This window comes from Schistocerca cancellata, chromosome 2 (assembly GCF_023864275.1).
Source record: "Schistocerca cancellata isolate TAMUIC-IGC-003103 chromosome 2, iqSchCanc2.1, whole genome shotgun sequence".
In the NCBI taxonomy this organism is placed as follows: Eukaryota; Metazoa; Arthropoda; class Insecta; order Orthoptera; family Acrididae; genus Schistocerca; species Schistocerca cancellata.
Genome location: NC_064627.1, coordinates 616,249,657 through 616,266,869, shown reverse-complemented (window position 1 = coordinate 616,266,869; position 17,213 = coordinate 616,249,657). Strand labels below are relative to the sequence as shown.

The 17,213-nt window shown below is 40.3% G+C and overlaps 2 protein-coding genes across 3 annotated transcripts in view; both read left to right on the top strand.

The window, feature by feature from the left end:
• Window positions 1–17,213, top strand: part of LOC126162287 (uncharacterized) — a 120,345-nt gene that overhangs the window by 60,496 nt on the left and 42,636 nt on the right. The gene's annotated exons all lie outside the window — the stretch shown is intronic.
• Window positions 1–17,213, top strand: part of LOC126162284 (uncharacterized) — a 158,677-nt gene that overhangs the window by 119,290 nt on the left and 22,174 nt on the right. The gene's annotated exons all lie outside the window — the stretch shown is intronic.

Here is a 17,213-nt window from a genome sequence, read left to right as displayed (position 1 = left end):
GATGGCCATAACTGCACTCTGGGCAACGCCATCGCCGTGCCACTGGAACGACGCCATCTTCAGCGTTACAGAACCCCTAGTTGCCACACGTGATAGCAACGCGGCCACATCCTGACATCTGAAGTCGCCTCCCAAACTACAGACGTATACACATGCAGCTAAGATGCCAGAATATTTCGAGTGAACGCCGGACCATGCCAGAAAATGGAGCGTATATATATAAGAATGTCTGTGCTCTATGAATGATTAAAAATCTAACAAAGAGTCGTCGTATCTTCACCAGGACCCGCCCCTGCTGTTGTCCACATCCCCCATCCGTGGCAGGGAACGCGGTGCAGTTTGCATTTCTATCTTTACATTTCACGTATGTTTAAGTACTACACTTAAATGACAGTCTATGAAATTAACGGAAACTTAAATGCAGTTGTGTTTATAACGGATGTCTGTGAACTCTTCAGCTGTTATATAATTAAATGCCATTGGACAAATACTGATCCAATCACAGCTGCATCACAATCTTCAGTTGGCTGTCTGATGCAAGGCATTTTATGACAGCTGTAACTGTATATGAAGAAATTGTAAGTACTTTCAGCGACACATAACTGAAAGCTGACAAAAATTAAGTAGACCTTAATTACAAGCTTAGAACATAGAGTACACATCTAACAATCCATGAATATAAGGAGATACTGACTGGTTAAATACATGCTCAGTTAGTTATGAACCAAGTTGGCAGTAATGTTACTGGAGATAAAAACCGAAAAAATATAACACAGATTACTGGCGGTTTTGATATAGTCTGTATATCGAGTAGACTGTATTGAATGTGACGATATAAATGAAAAAAAAATGAATTTACGAAATTCATCCCGACTATTGCGGAACATTTCAGAATGGTAACCGTTCCCTAGATGGAGAGTAAATTTCAGCTACGAGGGCTTGCTGAAGAGTAATTCCTCAGAATTTGTTATTCTGATGTCTACATCGGCTGAAGAAAAACATATCACGGATATCATTTAGTCAAGTTTTCCGCTGCGCTCACTCAAACTGCCTGTAAAAGACATCGAATTGTAATGTATAACAAGGCGTTGTCTGACGTAACCTCGTCGGTGCCTGAGAAAAAACTCAGAGAACTGAAATCAGGAATTCGAAGTGTTCGTCCACACGCAGAGCACCCTCTCCTTCACCGTGACAGTGCCAGACAAGACACGAGCGTAGCGACGTCTGCAACAAGCCGACGCCTCGGGTTCATCGACATCGATCATCGTACATTCAGTTCCCACTTTGTCCCAGTCTGTCTTCATCTGCTTCCAGAGCCGAAGGAACACCTTTGTGGACTTTACTTTCATAGCAATGAAGTGGTGCAGGCAAAATTGTAGCGACGACAACAATGTCAGTCATTCTGCAGTGACAGTATCGACATACCGGTTTCTCGTTGCGAGTAATGCGGTCGTCGTCTGGGCGACTATGTTGAGGAGCAAACGTTTAGATATGAAGAATAAAGATGTAGAATGTTACTAAAGTTTGTTTTAATTTTAAAGCTTAACAGTTTTGTCATGAAAAATTCGGAGCCATTATTTTTCAACTAAAAGTTCTGCTGATATACTATAATGAAAAGACTTACAAGTAAAATTACTGAGCTGTATCCATGTTTTCCTGCCTAACTATCGATATTCATCAACGTTTTGTTTCCGAACTGACAATAGTTTCATTTTATGGAGTAAGAGAAACAAGTTCCATATGGCTACAGTTACTGGAGGTCAAGGCGTACGCGCCTTACAGTCTATAAAGCAATAGACAATATTGCTATTAATACCTCTAACCACGTAGGTGCACAAGTCGTTCTGCATGGTTCAACAGTTTTCTGTCTTGGAGTTCTTAACTTTACCATTAGCAGCAATGATAACCTGCAGCATGGTAACGGCTGGTTACCGTGGTCCTCGTCTGTGAACCAAAAGTGGACAAATGTTCCAGGGCTAGAAAGTTTTAATAGCCGGGACATCATCATTTCACATCGCTGAGTTCTTCAATGAAGACATGGGTAAATCTTATTACCTGCCGTCAACGCCGTTCTTCCTGAGGACCAGGAATCATCGTAAAATAAATGAATCCGAATCTGGAAGCCAGGTATGAGATGGTACATATTGTGTCAGAAAGGATGCTCAGACATGAAGAATTCACAAGAATGACGCTGTTCGTGCTTATTTCTCTTTGTCATTCAGGTTCGACAGAAGCAACAACAGCTGAACGTGAAACCCAGAGGCCTGTAGGATCGACGAGCTGTCGAAGCTGGTTAGTGAAGCTGAAAGACAACGCTCTTTAATCTAACGAACTCTCTCACATCTAAAATGTATATACCGTAGACGATTTACGTATGGAACTATCGGTACTTCTGTCTGGCAGGAAAATAACAGGTAGTTAATGCTCAAAATCATTAATACGATACAGAATGAAGAACAATCTGCATAACAATTTTTGCATTTGACAAGAAGTGGAAGACATGCAAACCGGTTCAGTAACTAATGCAGGGACGATGTTGAAATGCTCGTCCAGCTACGCGAATTCACGATTTTCATAGTTTCACTGCGGTGGTTATTATCGGTTATTATGACTAGGCTACTTTCAGTTGCATTCCTTTATAACATAGACTGAAGTGACGCTCCGTTCCTAATGAGAAAACCATTGACGTGACGGTTCCTCCTTGTATGTGCATAACGAAGTCCCTAATAGGTTTTAACTGCGTTTCAAATATATGTGGTTAGTGCACGGATATCAAAAGCATTTTTATGCATTCCACAGCAATTTTGGGTGAAAGCTTCAATTACAAATAGCATTTTTTCTTGTTTACTTTTTGTCAGGGGGCCCAGTCTCCATAACTGATTATATGAATAAGGCTTAAACAGTGGCTGGATATTTCCCATTAATTTATATAACTTGGTGAAAACATAAGCGACCAATGGTTAATCGTAAAAAGAGCTTTTGCATCATTCCTATACAGTAGGAGTAAAACTTCTCAAGATAATTTACTACCTCTGACTTCATTGCGTTTATTAATGCCATTAGCAGTTTAACGATTTTTTCGAAACCAACCTGTTCCAACTACGGCGCCTTACACGCATGTCACATGGAAGCTCAACAGAGATGCTCTAGGCTGTGGTGCATGACTTCTGTGGTTGAAGCTCTTTCTTTATTTTATTTCTCAGCTCGCTTGCTGTACTTCATGCTACCACGGGAAAAAGAATAATAAAAATGAAAAAAAAAACAGTAGACATATGCCACAGCGACTTAAAAAGTGGTAGCGGTTACAAGTGACAGGGTAGAAGTAGTATAGCTTGCCGGATACAACGAAAGTCGTACTACTAGGTGTTACTGGTATGTATTGTCGGAATATATGGGACAATTTTTTATTTTCTTTTAGTATCTTCTTAGTTACACTGCTCTTCAAACAGTCATAAACATGAAATGACTGTTTCTACATTGGACGTAAATCTTTAAGATGCCACAGTCAGTGAAGCGATAGTTAGAACCTAATGACAAAACAGATAACTGGGAGCGTACTACGCGAGTTATGCTCCTTACTTGTGCCCAAAGAAACAGTGCTAACGAACAGCGACCATCCCATTATCCCTGATTTAGCGCACGCCTGTTGTCTATTTCCGTGGGTTCAGAATAGGATAAAAAGTGTGGTTGTGGTAGATTCCAGCGATAAGCATCAGAGACGATGAAGCTATGGCGACATCAAAACACTCGAAGGACTGAGGTGTGAATGCAAAATTCATAAATTATCTATTAGACAATGTGAAGAACCCTCTCATAGCGTTTTTTGAGTGTTCAGCTGTCTGTGCCAACCCATAATATAAACAACGTCAGATCGATATAAACAAGAACTGACTTTGTGGAGTTGGTGACATCTCGGCTTAGTTATAAATACCTGAAGGGAAACGGAATGGTAAAAAATCTGTCGTATCATATTATAGCGTCTAGCCTCAGGCATCTTAGTCTTGTTTCTGTACCGTAATATCTATATCTGAAATGGAATGTGCATGTGAGGCGTGTCGTAAGAAATACGAACGGATGTCTTTGATTTCCTGGCAATCCATACCGAGGATATGCAGATACGCAGGACGCATGAGGAACTCAGTGGTATATTCGTAAACTATTGTTGGTTAACTTATAGCGATGTCCTGATACTGCTCCATAAAATTGTCTTAAGCAGAACATGATGTACTCGGCAGTCGGCAGGCCAGTGTCATAATATGGTTTCTAACTACTCCACGTAACTGATATACATTTTTTTTGTACTAATACCTAACGTAGACAATGAAGTACGTCCGGCCCCGTCATATAAGCTGTGTAGGACCCATAACGGCAAGATAAAATAGGCGATGCCTACAAAGGAATATTCTCATTTCTCCCTAGCTTCCAATAGGAAACCACAGACACGATAACAGTACGAACTACCCCTTTTGATGTATAGTACAGCGGTTAACGAAACGCATATATATTTTTGTGGTCATCAGTCTTAGAACCGGTTTGATGCATACCTTATATAGCCCATGCCTAACTTTTCATTGAGGAGTACTACTTGCATACAAAGTTCTCAATTAGAAGTTTTGTATTTTACATTTCTGCCTTCCCCTAAAGTTTTTACTCTCTGAGTTTAGAACTGCGGGAGTTATTTCCTGATGTAATAGCGGATCTCCTATCGTCCTTCATGACCGCGTTCTCCATACATTCGGCCGGCCGCGGTGGCGTGCGGTTCTAGGCGCTGCAGTCTGGAACCACGGGACTGCTACGGTCGCAGGTTCTAATCCTGCCTCGGGCATGGATGTGTGTGATGTCCTTAGGTTTGTTAGGTTTAAGTAGTTCTAAGTTCTAGGGGACTGATGACCTACGATGTTAAGTCCCATAGTGCTCAGAGCCATTTGAACCATCTCCATATATCCTTTCCTTGCCGATTGTGCAGAGAATATGCTCAGTCCTTATCGTACCAGCACACATAATTTTGTATATGCTTCTACAGCACCAAGTCTCAAGTGCTTCTTTTTCAGTTTCCTCATCTTCCATGATTCGATGCACTGTGCATTACATTCAACTGATCCCCTGCTCTTTCACTCAGGATATCAATGAAATTAGTGAATATTGTCATTGATATCGATTCGTCTTAAATTTCAATCCCACTCGTGGATGTAGGACAACATAGTTTATCACTGTGTTATGTGAAGCAATAATGAAGGAAAAGGTATGGTCTCTCAATTATAAAACAACAATGGGTCGTACAAAACAATATAATTTGTCCTCGGCACGCTTTATAAATAGGCGCACCTGTTCGGGGGTTAAATATAGTCTTTCCATCACCCGCTCTTCTGTCTGTGTTTAAGGGTAGAATTTCCATTGCATGGTATTTTTAATGCTCTTGTCTTTAATTACAACCAGGGGTATTATGACTTCTTTGGATGTGATAGCTGTCCTTCTGACGACAGTTTCTCTTTCGATTTCTTTACATTTTTCCTGCAGCTATTTCTCCTCAGTTCCTCTGCACTTGCCATTTCTTTCATTACTAAGTCAGTAATTTTGCTTCAGTCTGGCCATTTCCAGATCATTTTTGTACTTTGTTGTTCCGTTGATCAATTGAAGTATTTTTTCTCTTACCCAAGGTATCTTCACAGTTCGCTTGTTTATATCTATGTTTGTGCTACTTCTATGTTTGCCAATTTTAGAGCTATACATTGCTCACTGACTTCAGTAGCTACTATCATAAATGTTGTCATAGTTCTACAGTGTTATAAATCGCAAACGCACACCATTACTCACTACTTAAGTGGTACAGTTGTTTCAACCTTGGTTTCTGCGGCCATTACGCTTAAAGTACAATCTGCTATCCACCATTATTGAATTATGGTCTGAATGTGTATCTACTCCTGTGTACACTTCTAATCTAATACCTGATTTCTGGAGCTGCTCACTCTGCCATGAGTAATTCAACTAGAGCCAGTCCCCTTCTGATTCTTGAACAGTGTATTAACTATAACAAGCTGATATAGATTGCAGAAGTTAGACAGGCTTTCGCTTCACACGTTCCTGCTACACGTCCATATTCTCCTTTATCTCTTTCTTGTCTTTCCTTCCCTACTACAGCGATCCTGCCATCCATGACTATTACATTTTCATCTCCATTTACATATTGAATTATCTGTTCAAAATTCTCATATACTTTCTCAGTCTATCCTTCTCCGTGTGTGTGAAATCTTATGGGACTTAACTGCTAAGGTCATCAGTCCCTAAGCTTACACACTACTTATCCTAAACTATCCTAAGGACAAACACACACACCCATGCCCGAGGGAGGACTCGAACCTCCGCCGGGACCAGCCGCACAGTCCATGACTGCAGTGCCTGAGACCACTCGGCTAATCCCTCACGGCTCTTCTTCTCCTTGCGATGTCGTCATATATACCTGAAATATTTTTGTTGGCACTGGATTAATATTGATTCTGATGAGAATATTCCTTTCTGTTCATGATGAAACCTATTACCTTGATAATATTTTCAGCTGCCGCTGAAATGACACTATTTTCATGTTTGCAGTTCACTTCACTTATCCTCACTGTAACTAGAATGAAGCATCCTCTTCCCGTTGCTCAAACTTCTGACATTCCACGCTCCAACTCATAAGTGACTGCTTTAGAATATCTTGCCGATGGAGAGATTATCATGACACTTTTTGAATTAAACTCGATGTGTTTTGTGGACGTACATAACATAGTAGTTTCTGTTGACTTCTCCATCCTCATGCCGTTGTTCATCGCTGATTCTTCAGCCTTTTAGGGACGGTTTGCACCAAAAAGACAAGAGGTTGTCCAGATCTTAATTTTCTCCTCATCACACTTTTGATAATGCTTTTGGCAGAACTAGGCTGACTTTTATACTGGAAATCTGTGGCCTTCTGTGCTGATGATCATCATCAAAATTTTACTCACTGACTGGTTTCGAAACCAGAACCAAAGAAACTTTTACTTTGGTTTTCATTCTCTGCTATGCAGCGTGGGCAGTTTGTAAGACATCCAACACACAGTGAAGCAGAGTTGACTTACAACAAATATCACACGACGTTGAAGTGTGCCAGAGGGTTCTCCAGTAGTGAAATAAGCAAACCTTCTGAACACCCAGTCGGTCAGAATCAAAGTACTGGAGTTATTTTCATTCATTGTGGAAAATACACTCAGGGCAAAACGTTCATGGCGTTTGGCTTGTTTGAGTATCTCATATGAGAGATAAGTCGATGACTTGCCAAACAATATAAGATTCCTCTTCTAAAACTCTTATAGAAAGCTTAGACCCACGAATTTATGTGCTAGCATGGCCTCAATTAATCATCAATTAAACATGACCTGATACAAGAGGGACTCACTTTGCGCAACGCATTTGTAATGGACACGGTAACGAATTAATTGATATGCAAAGAAACGACAAGTTGCAATAAACACCTGAATTTACTTGAAGTACATGTATGTAACTGCGGCTATAGCTCAGCTTTGTGCACGAGGCAGGTTTTATTCAGATTGTTATCGTAGTTTACAATACAAGACTTTATATGAAAACATAAAGCGGTGCCTCACCTACATTAACAACAACTGACTTATATTGTGCCCTGGCGTGCTGAGAAGAACAGAGATGATTGCTTACAGTACAATTAGCGTCTTGTGGATCGTAGAAAGAACTCAGCGACATGAACATCATTTCTGAATCAAAATGGAATGAATTGCTACCAGTAACAAATAACAGCTCGGTGTAAAATCGTTAACACTGGAACATAAACGCAAGGAAATTCCGATGATTTGTGAATATTTTATTATATAACCTTATAGTCGCACCTAAAACGTAATTGTGCTCATTGAATGGGCATGTGATGTACACAAACGCACAAATATTCCAATGGGTAAAAGACTGATTCTGTACCGTGCACTGTAGACGACTGAATTCACAAAGCCACGAGCGTAACATTTCAAGAAGAAAAATTCGTTGTAAAGTTCTCAAACTGTTTTGAAATTCACGACTACAAAACCTTGCAGCTCAAAACATTAAAATAGACTCTCGTGATCCTTACACCGTTTCCGACTGTTGAGGAGACCCTGGTATCAATTGTACTTGATGTTTGTACAACCATTTGGCATCTTAACACAACACAAAGTCACTGACCTACTTTACGAAACAGACCCGCAAGGCTAACTATCCAGGAGACAACACTGTCTCACTCAGACACGCCGTCCACCAGTTGGGAACGGTGAAAATATATGTGTCGTTGTCTGCAACATCGAATATTATAGTGAGATTTGTGGCAGGATGCTAACAGAGTTTGTAATACTTCTTTGGAATGAATATTTCTTACTATATAACGCTACTCCTGTTATACATTCATTTGCTAGCATACTTCTTTCTTTTTGTATTGGCACAAAGACAGGAATATTTTCTTACTGTAACAGAGCATCCACATATACTCTTACAAATAGCATATAGCCTATATTACAGCAATTGAACTGTCCTGATATTTTATGGGTTCCACGCAGGATACAGCAACTACGATAGTATAGTTATCAGTTAGAAAGTCGAAAATTGGCAATTTGTAGTAAGGTCTTATGGGACCAAACTGCTGAGGTCATTGCTCCCTAAGCCCACACCCTACTAACTTAAACTAACTTATGCTATGGGCAACACACACACCCATACCTGATGGAGGACTCGAACCTCAGACGGGTGGAGCCGCATGGACCGTGACAAGGCTGCCAAGACAGCGCGACAATCCTTCGCTGCAAGAAGAGGACAAGTCATGCTGCGATTTCGAACTTTGTGTTCGACCTCTACATCTGCGACACAGTGTGCCCTTGGATGTAGGTTATTAGAAGTCTGCATTTTGGCTGTTCATGAAACAGTAACACCTCGAAAATCCTCTCGTCGTGTCTCTGGAAATGCCTGCAGCAAAACGGTTTCTTCATCCGAACGAAGAGAAACATGACACTGCTTACCATATCAGGATTTTACCAGAGGAGAGCGAAGTTGTATTAACTAAAAGAAAATACCTATGTAAATCCACCCTGCGAAGTTTTGTCTTGAGAATGTCCTGCAATTTCGTCAGGTAATTTCGGTAGTAAGCTCTTGTGAGGGTTTGTCCCTTAATTTTTTTTTTCTGTTAGCATCTGCAGAAATTATTTAACCTAACAGTGAAATCGGTGATGATAAACGTCATCTTTGTACACACTTTGCCTGAGAAAAACATTCAGATATTTTGTTTTGCTAAAGTAATAGATTATAGTGGTTTCTTTCTTCCTTGCTGCCAGAGGGTTGTATCATTCCTGTAACTTGAGTTATACTGTGACACAGTAATTCTACTTGATTTATTTCCTATTTACTTTGCAGTATAGTGCATAGTCCTGCATTCTGTTCAGATTGAAGCAGCCTGTTTAGTAACATGACGATCGGACGCAGTAAGCGCTCTATCGTATTCTGAACTCAACATAGTTAGTTGAAACTGCAATCTATGTTTGTAAACGAAGTTACGTTATTATTACAAAAACTATCAGTTTACTTTGTCAGTTAAGACCAAGACGATATGTTGTCATGAAACTCTCCTCATTCCAACGACTACTTCTTAGTCTCCTACTAATTGTTCATGAAAATGAAATCAAATTCGCAATATCTTACAGGATCTATTAGACAGTAAGAAAAAAGTGAAAGAATCAACATCATCTTTCTAAATTTTATAATTAAGTGTTCTATTTTCTTATTCGCAGAGTGATGTATGCTTTTCTTAATAACATTTTAGTCTGATGAACAATCTTAAAATAACAAAACCCATGGAGGGGGGGGGGGGGGGAGTGAGGTGATACATTACACTGTCGACCGTCTTACAGCACAGTTTATAAATTTTATGTATACGAATTTTTATTGTCATTACGTTATTAAAACTTGTTTTTCTCTGTTTCTTGTACTGAACGAAAACTCTAAAATATCGACGGAAACGGACGGAAGCCGAAGAAAAAGATGTTAAAATTTTTTGAAATTATGTGTTTTTCTTTACGTCACAACGTTCGAGGTAAGGACAACATTACTTATTTACTTAATTTATGCATATAATTAATTATATAATTAATCGTTGACAGCCCATTTTCTTCCAAACTTGCATTATTTGTGAATTAATTGCCACTGTTACATAGTTATGTTGTGCAAGTTAGCTGACTATGTGTAGCAATATGCAACATGGTACAGCGCTGTTACATTGTTTGAAATTCTTACTGAAAGGTGCCCATTTTTAATTAAGATTGTTTGTGTGCTGTTATTACACTAATACATGTAATTTACCCATGTAATTACAGCCAACTCCGTGTTATGGTAAAAATAGAAAACACATAAAAATTTCATCTGAAAAACATAATCAGGTAGAATCTAACCCTGAAGGTAGTGAATTCGTTGATGCGGCCGGCAAAAATATTGTCTCGTCAGGGGCGTGAATTGGAGTCAAAGGGTGAGAGTGAATAAATTGGCTAGCCATACTCAGTGCCCATTTACGGCAATATGTCGAAGTTTACAGGCAATGGTGTTCCATACAGGATAGGAGTTTCCGTTTTGTTAGAAGAATGTCTATTGAAGCACCGACAGTTCGAGGTTATCACAACCCATGAAAAAATCATCCTGCTGTGTTTGTAAAACCTATTAAGGAAGTATTGCCTAAGCCTTCGTCAGATCAATAGAAACCAATGGAAATAGGTTTATGAAGAATCCAAAAGACAGAACATCTGCTGCAGATCGTCTCTCAATGAAAACGTCATGTGAACCTCCAGTTTTCTCGCTGCAGTCAGTTCATGAGACGTATGTCAGAGGCTGTAATTAGTTTACTCACAAATCTCGAATAAAGCGGTATAGAGCTCAATTTTCTCCTTTCGTCAGAGTATAACATACATACTATATTTTCAAGTTTCTTCTTAGCCTTTGATATATAACGCTTGAATCCACCTGATTTCAACGAGTAAACGCGTAAGAGTTATTCCAAGTTCTAGGAGACTAAAGACCTCAGAAGTTAAGTCCCATATTGCTCAGAGCCATTTGAACCATTTCAGCAGGCTGTCTAGTCCTCTGCCCATCACTGACTATGTAGAAAGCTACCACAACTAGAAAACTACTGCACTGTCTTATAGGATGATAGTCACAGCCATGTAAATTGTATGTGGACTGCACAAAGGAATTCACACACATAGCACCTACAATTCATCGATATCGAATGAGTGCCTACAAATGTCCACCTGTACGTGGCCTAATCTCCTTTATTATGTTCCTATGGTTACTACGCCAGAAATATGACAGTGTAATAGTGACAGAGTTTTCATTGTCTCGTGAGAAATATGCCACCTTTTTTCAATGCCTTCCTCAGAGTCGATCTTCACTCGTTCCAAATTAAGATTGTAAGTGTAGACCAGATGTGACTTGAATTCACAGAAATAGTTTCGAGAGAAATTTAAAAATCATGCCAAATAATTCAAGAAAGGACGGTGCTGATCCCGCTTGGTACATAAAACGAATTAGAACCCTGTTGCAGAAACAACGAATAAAGCATGCTAAAGTTAAAGGAACACGAGATCTCCTAGATTGGCGAACTTGTACACAAGCTCCTAACTATGGACCTCTGCAACCAACAACTCATGCATGTTCCAGAGTTAACACCACTACATCAGCGTCTACGACTGAAATGGGCATGTGACCATCGGCACTGCACGCTGGTGTAGTGGCAGAGGGTTGCTTAGTCTGATGAATCCCGATACCATTCATCATGTTGATGGAAGTACACGAATCTGTCGTCTTCGAGAATACCAGCTCGTTGTCATTTGTACTGTGGGCTGGAGACCAGCCGTGTCGGCTCCATTATGCTGGGAGACATTCACGTGGGCATCCATGGGTTCAGTGGAGCTCGTGCAAGGCACCTTGATGGCCTAGGAGTAATTACACTGGTTGCTGACCATGTACAGTCCTTCATGACGATCATGTTTTACAACAGCAGTGGCACCCCTCAACAAGATAAATCGCCATGTCACAAGGCTACGAGTTTGATGGAGTGGTGTCAGGGACGCTGTGGCGAGATCAAGTTAAAGTGCTGGCCCACCGACTTGCCAGGTCAGAACCCAATCGTACAAGTCTGGGACGTGACTGAACATGGCGTCAGAGCTCAATGGCCCCATCGCCAGAATTTGCTGGAATTAGGTGACTTGTATGGGCAGAAGTGGTGCCAACTCTATCCATTTACCTACAAACGCCTTACTGCTTCCATGCCATGAAACGTAACAATCGTTATCCATGATAAAGTTGGCTATTAACTAGGTGGTCACAATATGCTGGCTGATCAGTGTATGACGTGTGATACTGTAGTTTTCGTGCAACAGTTTAATTGAAGCTCTGTGTTACTGTTAGATTCGTATTATGGAGTTATGCACAAATTGAAGAAAAGTGACATTTCTCTCAAGGAACACTACGCAGTCATCAATGATTCTGACACCCTGATACTTTCGTATCTCTAGCACAGTAATCGTAGAACTGTGAAAAAGCAGTGTAGGACATGTGCAGGGAATATGTATAGACAATCATTAGATAGCAAAGTAATTTGGTTGCTATATTTCTGTATTTCTTTGTGCACTCCACAAGTACTCTTCATTGTTGTGAATATTTTAACCCAAAGGTTTTTACAGAGAGACAATCAGCAGGAGAAGTTCTTTTGCTTCCTTGACAAATAACGGCAACATTCTTCCATGACGTATGTCTGCCTATAAATGGTGGGACCGACATCTTAATAAGTAGGCTAAATTTACATCTATATCGGTATACTTCGCAAGCCTTGGCAGATGATGTGTTTGTATCACTAATAGACATTTCCTTTCCTATTCCACTTGCAAAAACAGCGAGAGAGGAAAAGACTGCTATAAACCTCTATGGGAACGTTAGTATCTTGTAGCTGGTCTTTGTGGTTGTTATGTGAAATATGTGTTGGTACAAGTAGAATCATTTTGTAGTCATCTTCAAATATCAGTTCTCCATAGTGTTCCTTGAAAAGAGCATCTCCTGGAGGGTCTTTCCCAGGGTGTAATTGCATGACACACCTGCTTGTCATGCAGTGTGCCATGGCCAGAGGACCAGAGACGTCATGACGGCTTATTCGATCGGAAGTTGTGCTTAATGTCGTGCAACAGACGGGTACAAGGAGAGAATCCAGCTGGTCGGCTGTTGGGTGCAATTTAGGTGTCAAATCCTCTCGGCTGCGCTCACAGAGACTTCTGGATAGCTGAATAGCGATCTAGCAAGTTTGTTGAATGTGCAGCGACAGACGCTTGTATGTGTGGTGTGTGTACTGCGCTTGAATTCTCTAATGTCATCATGAATATATTTAGCACTTGGTGCTTTGCGGTCGATTGACGTTCGAAATGAGAGTGTTGGATTGTGCTTGGGTATTCACACATTACGTATTTATAATGAGTCTTACTGCAACATCTTCGTGTACCTTCAGCAACAGGGAAATTGCAGCACAGGCTTGAAAACCATTACATCTAGCTATCGGAGGAGGCGTAGATGAGAGAGGGGAAGTACGGAAGTAGATAAAATTTGTTCTAAGGTGGTTGGATTTTATGAACACTTTCGGGTGCACACATGTGCAGCTAAACCGTCTCTGTCCTGGCGATATATTTTACGCTCAGTTATTGTAGTAGCTGTGTTGTTGCAATGATTTTTCTCAACTATTAGCGCATATGTTGCACTATGACATGTTGTTTACAAATGACGGTTTTTTTATTGCAATTTCTGTAATTAATTTGAGAAGTGAAACATTTTTCAAGAGTTGTGGTAGTGTGTATTGGCCTTCTTACACTTCAATGATAGTTTGCTGTTCTATCCCTTCTTACCATGTATCTGTGTACAAGTTTCTGAGTAGCTATACAATTGTAAATCGGAAGGAGGCTACTTTCCTACACTTTAGTGGCTTTTTGATGTCCTCTCCTCATCATACGACGTATGTATGGGTCTGTATAGAACTCCCCTTCACGATATACGTTTTTAGATCGTTTGGAGATTATTATTCTGACTTCACCTCCAAATTTGGCCTAGTATTGTGGACTAGAGTCCACAGCAAATTGAACGTATATCCACACGAAATTGAGAGAAAATCCGTTTCAAGCGTCCTCAGTTGAGCCCATACTCCAAGGTGAGCACCCCAGCTTCATTCAGTCTGTGGTAGTGGAAAAGGACGAATCTGTCTTAAACGCTGTGAACTGACTGGCCATTTAAAAAAATAAAAAAAAAGAAACACGAGCAGTTCAAGCACAGTCAGTATTCTTAATGAGTTGCGAAATACATTCTCAGTCTATCGTCCTATATCCTCTTGAAAGGCATTCCCACTATATTTATTCATTATCAGTTCCTTCCATCCGTTCTGCAGAAGACTTTAGAATTCAGTCCTCAGTTGTATGCTTACTGGTAATACACGCATTAAAATCCTCTCTGTCCATCAACAACATCTTGTTAACTGAACACATTTCCCACCAAAAGTAGAGACAGTACCTTCCACTCCATCCAATTTACCGCCTATTCACACGTGGTGGTGGAAGGGGGTGTTGCATTCATATTTGAGGTTCCAGATACACAAATGATTGGAATATGTGAGGATGGGGTTGAGGGCCTGAGGATTGTGGAGGACAACCCAACACCCCCCAAATAAAGCAAACAAATAAACACGCTCTCTTACATCCCTCTCTCAGGACAAAGTGAGTCTTTTTCCCACTAATATCCTGATTGGAGACAAGAGGGGTATGTGAAAGGGTGTACAGGAAGTCTGGGGGATTTCCCAAGTGGAGGAAATGGGGAAAAGTGACTCTAAACTGGACTTTGGACTGATGACAAGAGAAATGTGTCTCTTCCAGAGGTTGGGAGAGGGGGAGTGAGAGGCATGGGGGGGGGGGTTCTCAGTAGGATGGATAATCCCCAGGGATCATAATTAAAATCCTGGGGTTCATAAATCAATTACACTAACGGTAAGTTAAGAGGAGGTGGAGGCTGATAATTTGCCATTGTTTGTATACTTAATCCTAAATGTATGCATCATGCACAAACAAAAACGCCCAGGTTTGCCTTATCACATTGCCAAAACCAGTACCATCTGCGACCTGAGTGTCGATGTGAATTACTGTGTGTGTTTGTTGTGGTTACTGACTTAACTGTACTGGAAATGTAGAGAAAACAGAGAAAGATTGTCTCACTGCCTTTTGTTAACATTAACTTTACAATGCTGCTATTGAGCTCATCTGCTGATTCCAAGGGATGAACATAGAGAAAAGCATGTTATACATTTTCTGCCTTTTAACACACTTATTCATTGCCAGTTTTGAAGATGGATCATCTTTACATTGGAAAAATATCTATTGTATCAACTTCACATGACATGCATGCCATGTAACCAGTAACTTTGTTACATAGTGTATTTTTCCAATGTGAACGTGAAACTTCCCAGCAGATTAAAACTGTGTGCCGGACCGAGACTCGAACTTCTGTGAAGTTTGGAAGGTAGGAGACGAGGTCCTGGCAGAATTAAAGCAGTGAGACGGGGCGTGAGTCGTGCTTGTGTTGCTCAGTCGGTAGAGCCCTTGTCCGCGAAAGGCACAGTTCCCGATTTCGAGTCTCGGTCCGGCACACAGTTTTAATCTGCCAGAAAGTTTCATATCAGCGCACACTCCACTGTAGAACGAAAATTTCATTATAGAATGTGAATGTGTTCCATCTTGTTAGCTGACAATGAACAATTCTGTTGCAAGACATAAGTGTGTGTATCATTCATTATTCCAAGTATATCGATGCTCTTGACAGTTGCGAGTTAAAGTTTCTGATCGAAGAGATAAAATTAATTCATGGAGTACTGGGCGCTATGCGGCGCCTTAATGGAGTCTGCCCCAGATGATAGTGGTTCCATTTTTAATTTGAGGTATTCTGTGTTATTAGTGTATTTATTTGAAAGACCACTTGCGTTTTATCAACGTCATTCCATTCTGCACAACCAATGTAAGCTGTGTTGTATTTTTCTGATTCCTATTTACAACGGTTGCAAGTAAACTCATTGCGATGGACGACTAGGTTACGCCGATTTCAGATGCAAAAAGCTATGCTGACGCATTGTACTCGTGTTTCGGACGTCAACATATCTGTCCAGGTGCTGTCCTTCACGATAGGTCCTGGAGCATTCGACAACTGTCGCCTACATTCTGTCCTTGGGTCATTGTTACCTATTCTTCGTTAACAAAGCCGCCCATCAACTATCATAATTCAAAATCTTCTAACTTATGATATCCACTCTCATAAAATATGAACTGTAATCATTCTGAATTTTGTATTTATGAAGCGTGCTATACTTTACTTACACCATCCTACCTGTGTTCGAAAACGATTTAAAAAATAAAGACATTGTCTAAGGACCTATTTATTCATAAAGATTTTGTAAAACAAAATCGATTCAGATGCATATAAATAGTGCACACGAGAAATTTTAAGACATGCGTTGAATGTCACCTATCCCAAGCTCATAATACTACGAGCAACAAGTCAGAACGAATCACGTATTTTTTCAGTTGCAATCATGAGCTCTTCTGAAGTGGTCGTTATTGTGGATTAACATTATTTGAACCTTACAAAAGTGAAAAACTAAAGGATACCCTGGTGTGCCTCCTCACAATGCATAAATATCACACATAGTTTGGCTATGGTTTCTCGTGAGGCCTATCTACACAAAAAAAGTTCAACGAGTTCTACAATTTTTAGTCCAAACGGCTTCCCGTTTTGGGAACTATTAGTATCAGGCACTTCCACTAAGCGGCACATAAATTTTCGACTTCCTGTTTCTCCTGCCAAAAGTTATTCATTACAGTTCAGGAAGTTGGCCTAAATGTGTGAATTACATTAAAGATGCCACATGAACAATTTCATTTTGTTGGACTATTTACCACGGAATTTTTTTCAGTGTATTACATACATATGAAGTGGATACCATACGCTTGAGAAGTAGTCTGAAGAAACGTTGCTGTGGGGGTCTTGAATAAGGTGTTCTCTTTAGAGTTGAGTGCTTATGATGGGGAAATTGGATACAGTACACAGTCATTATGTTGTCATCAGGAGTACACAGCTACAGTCTGTAGCCAAATGCT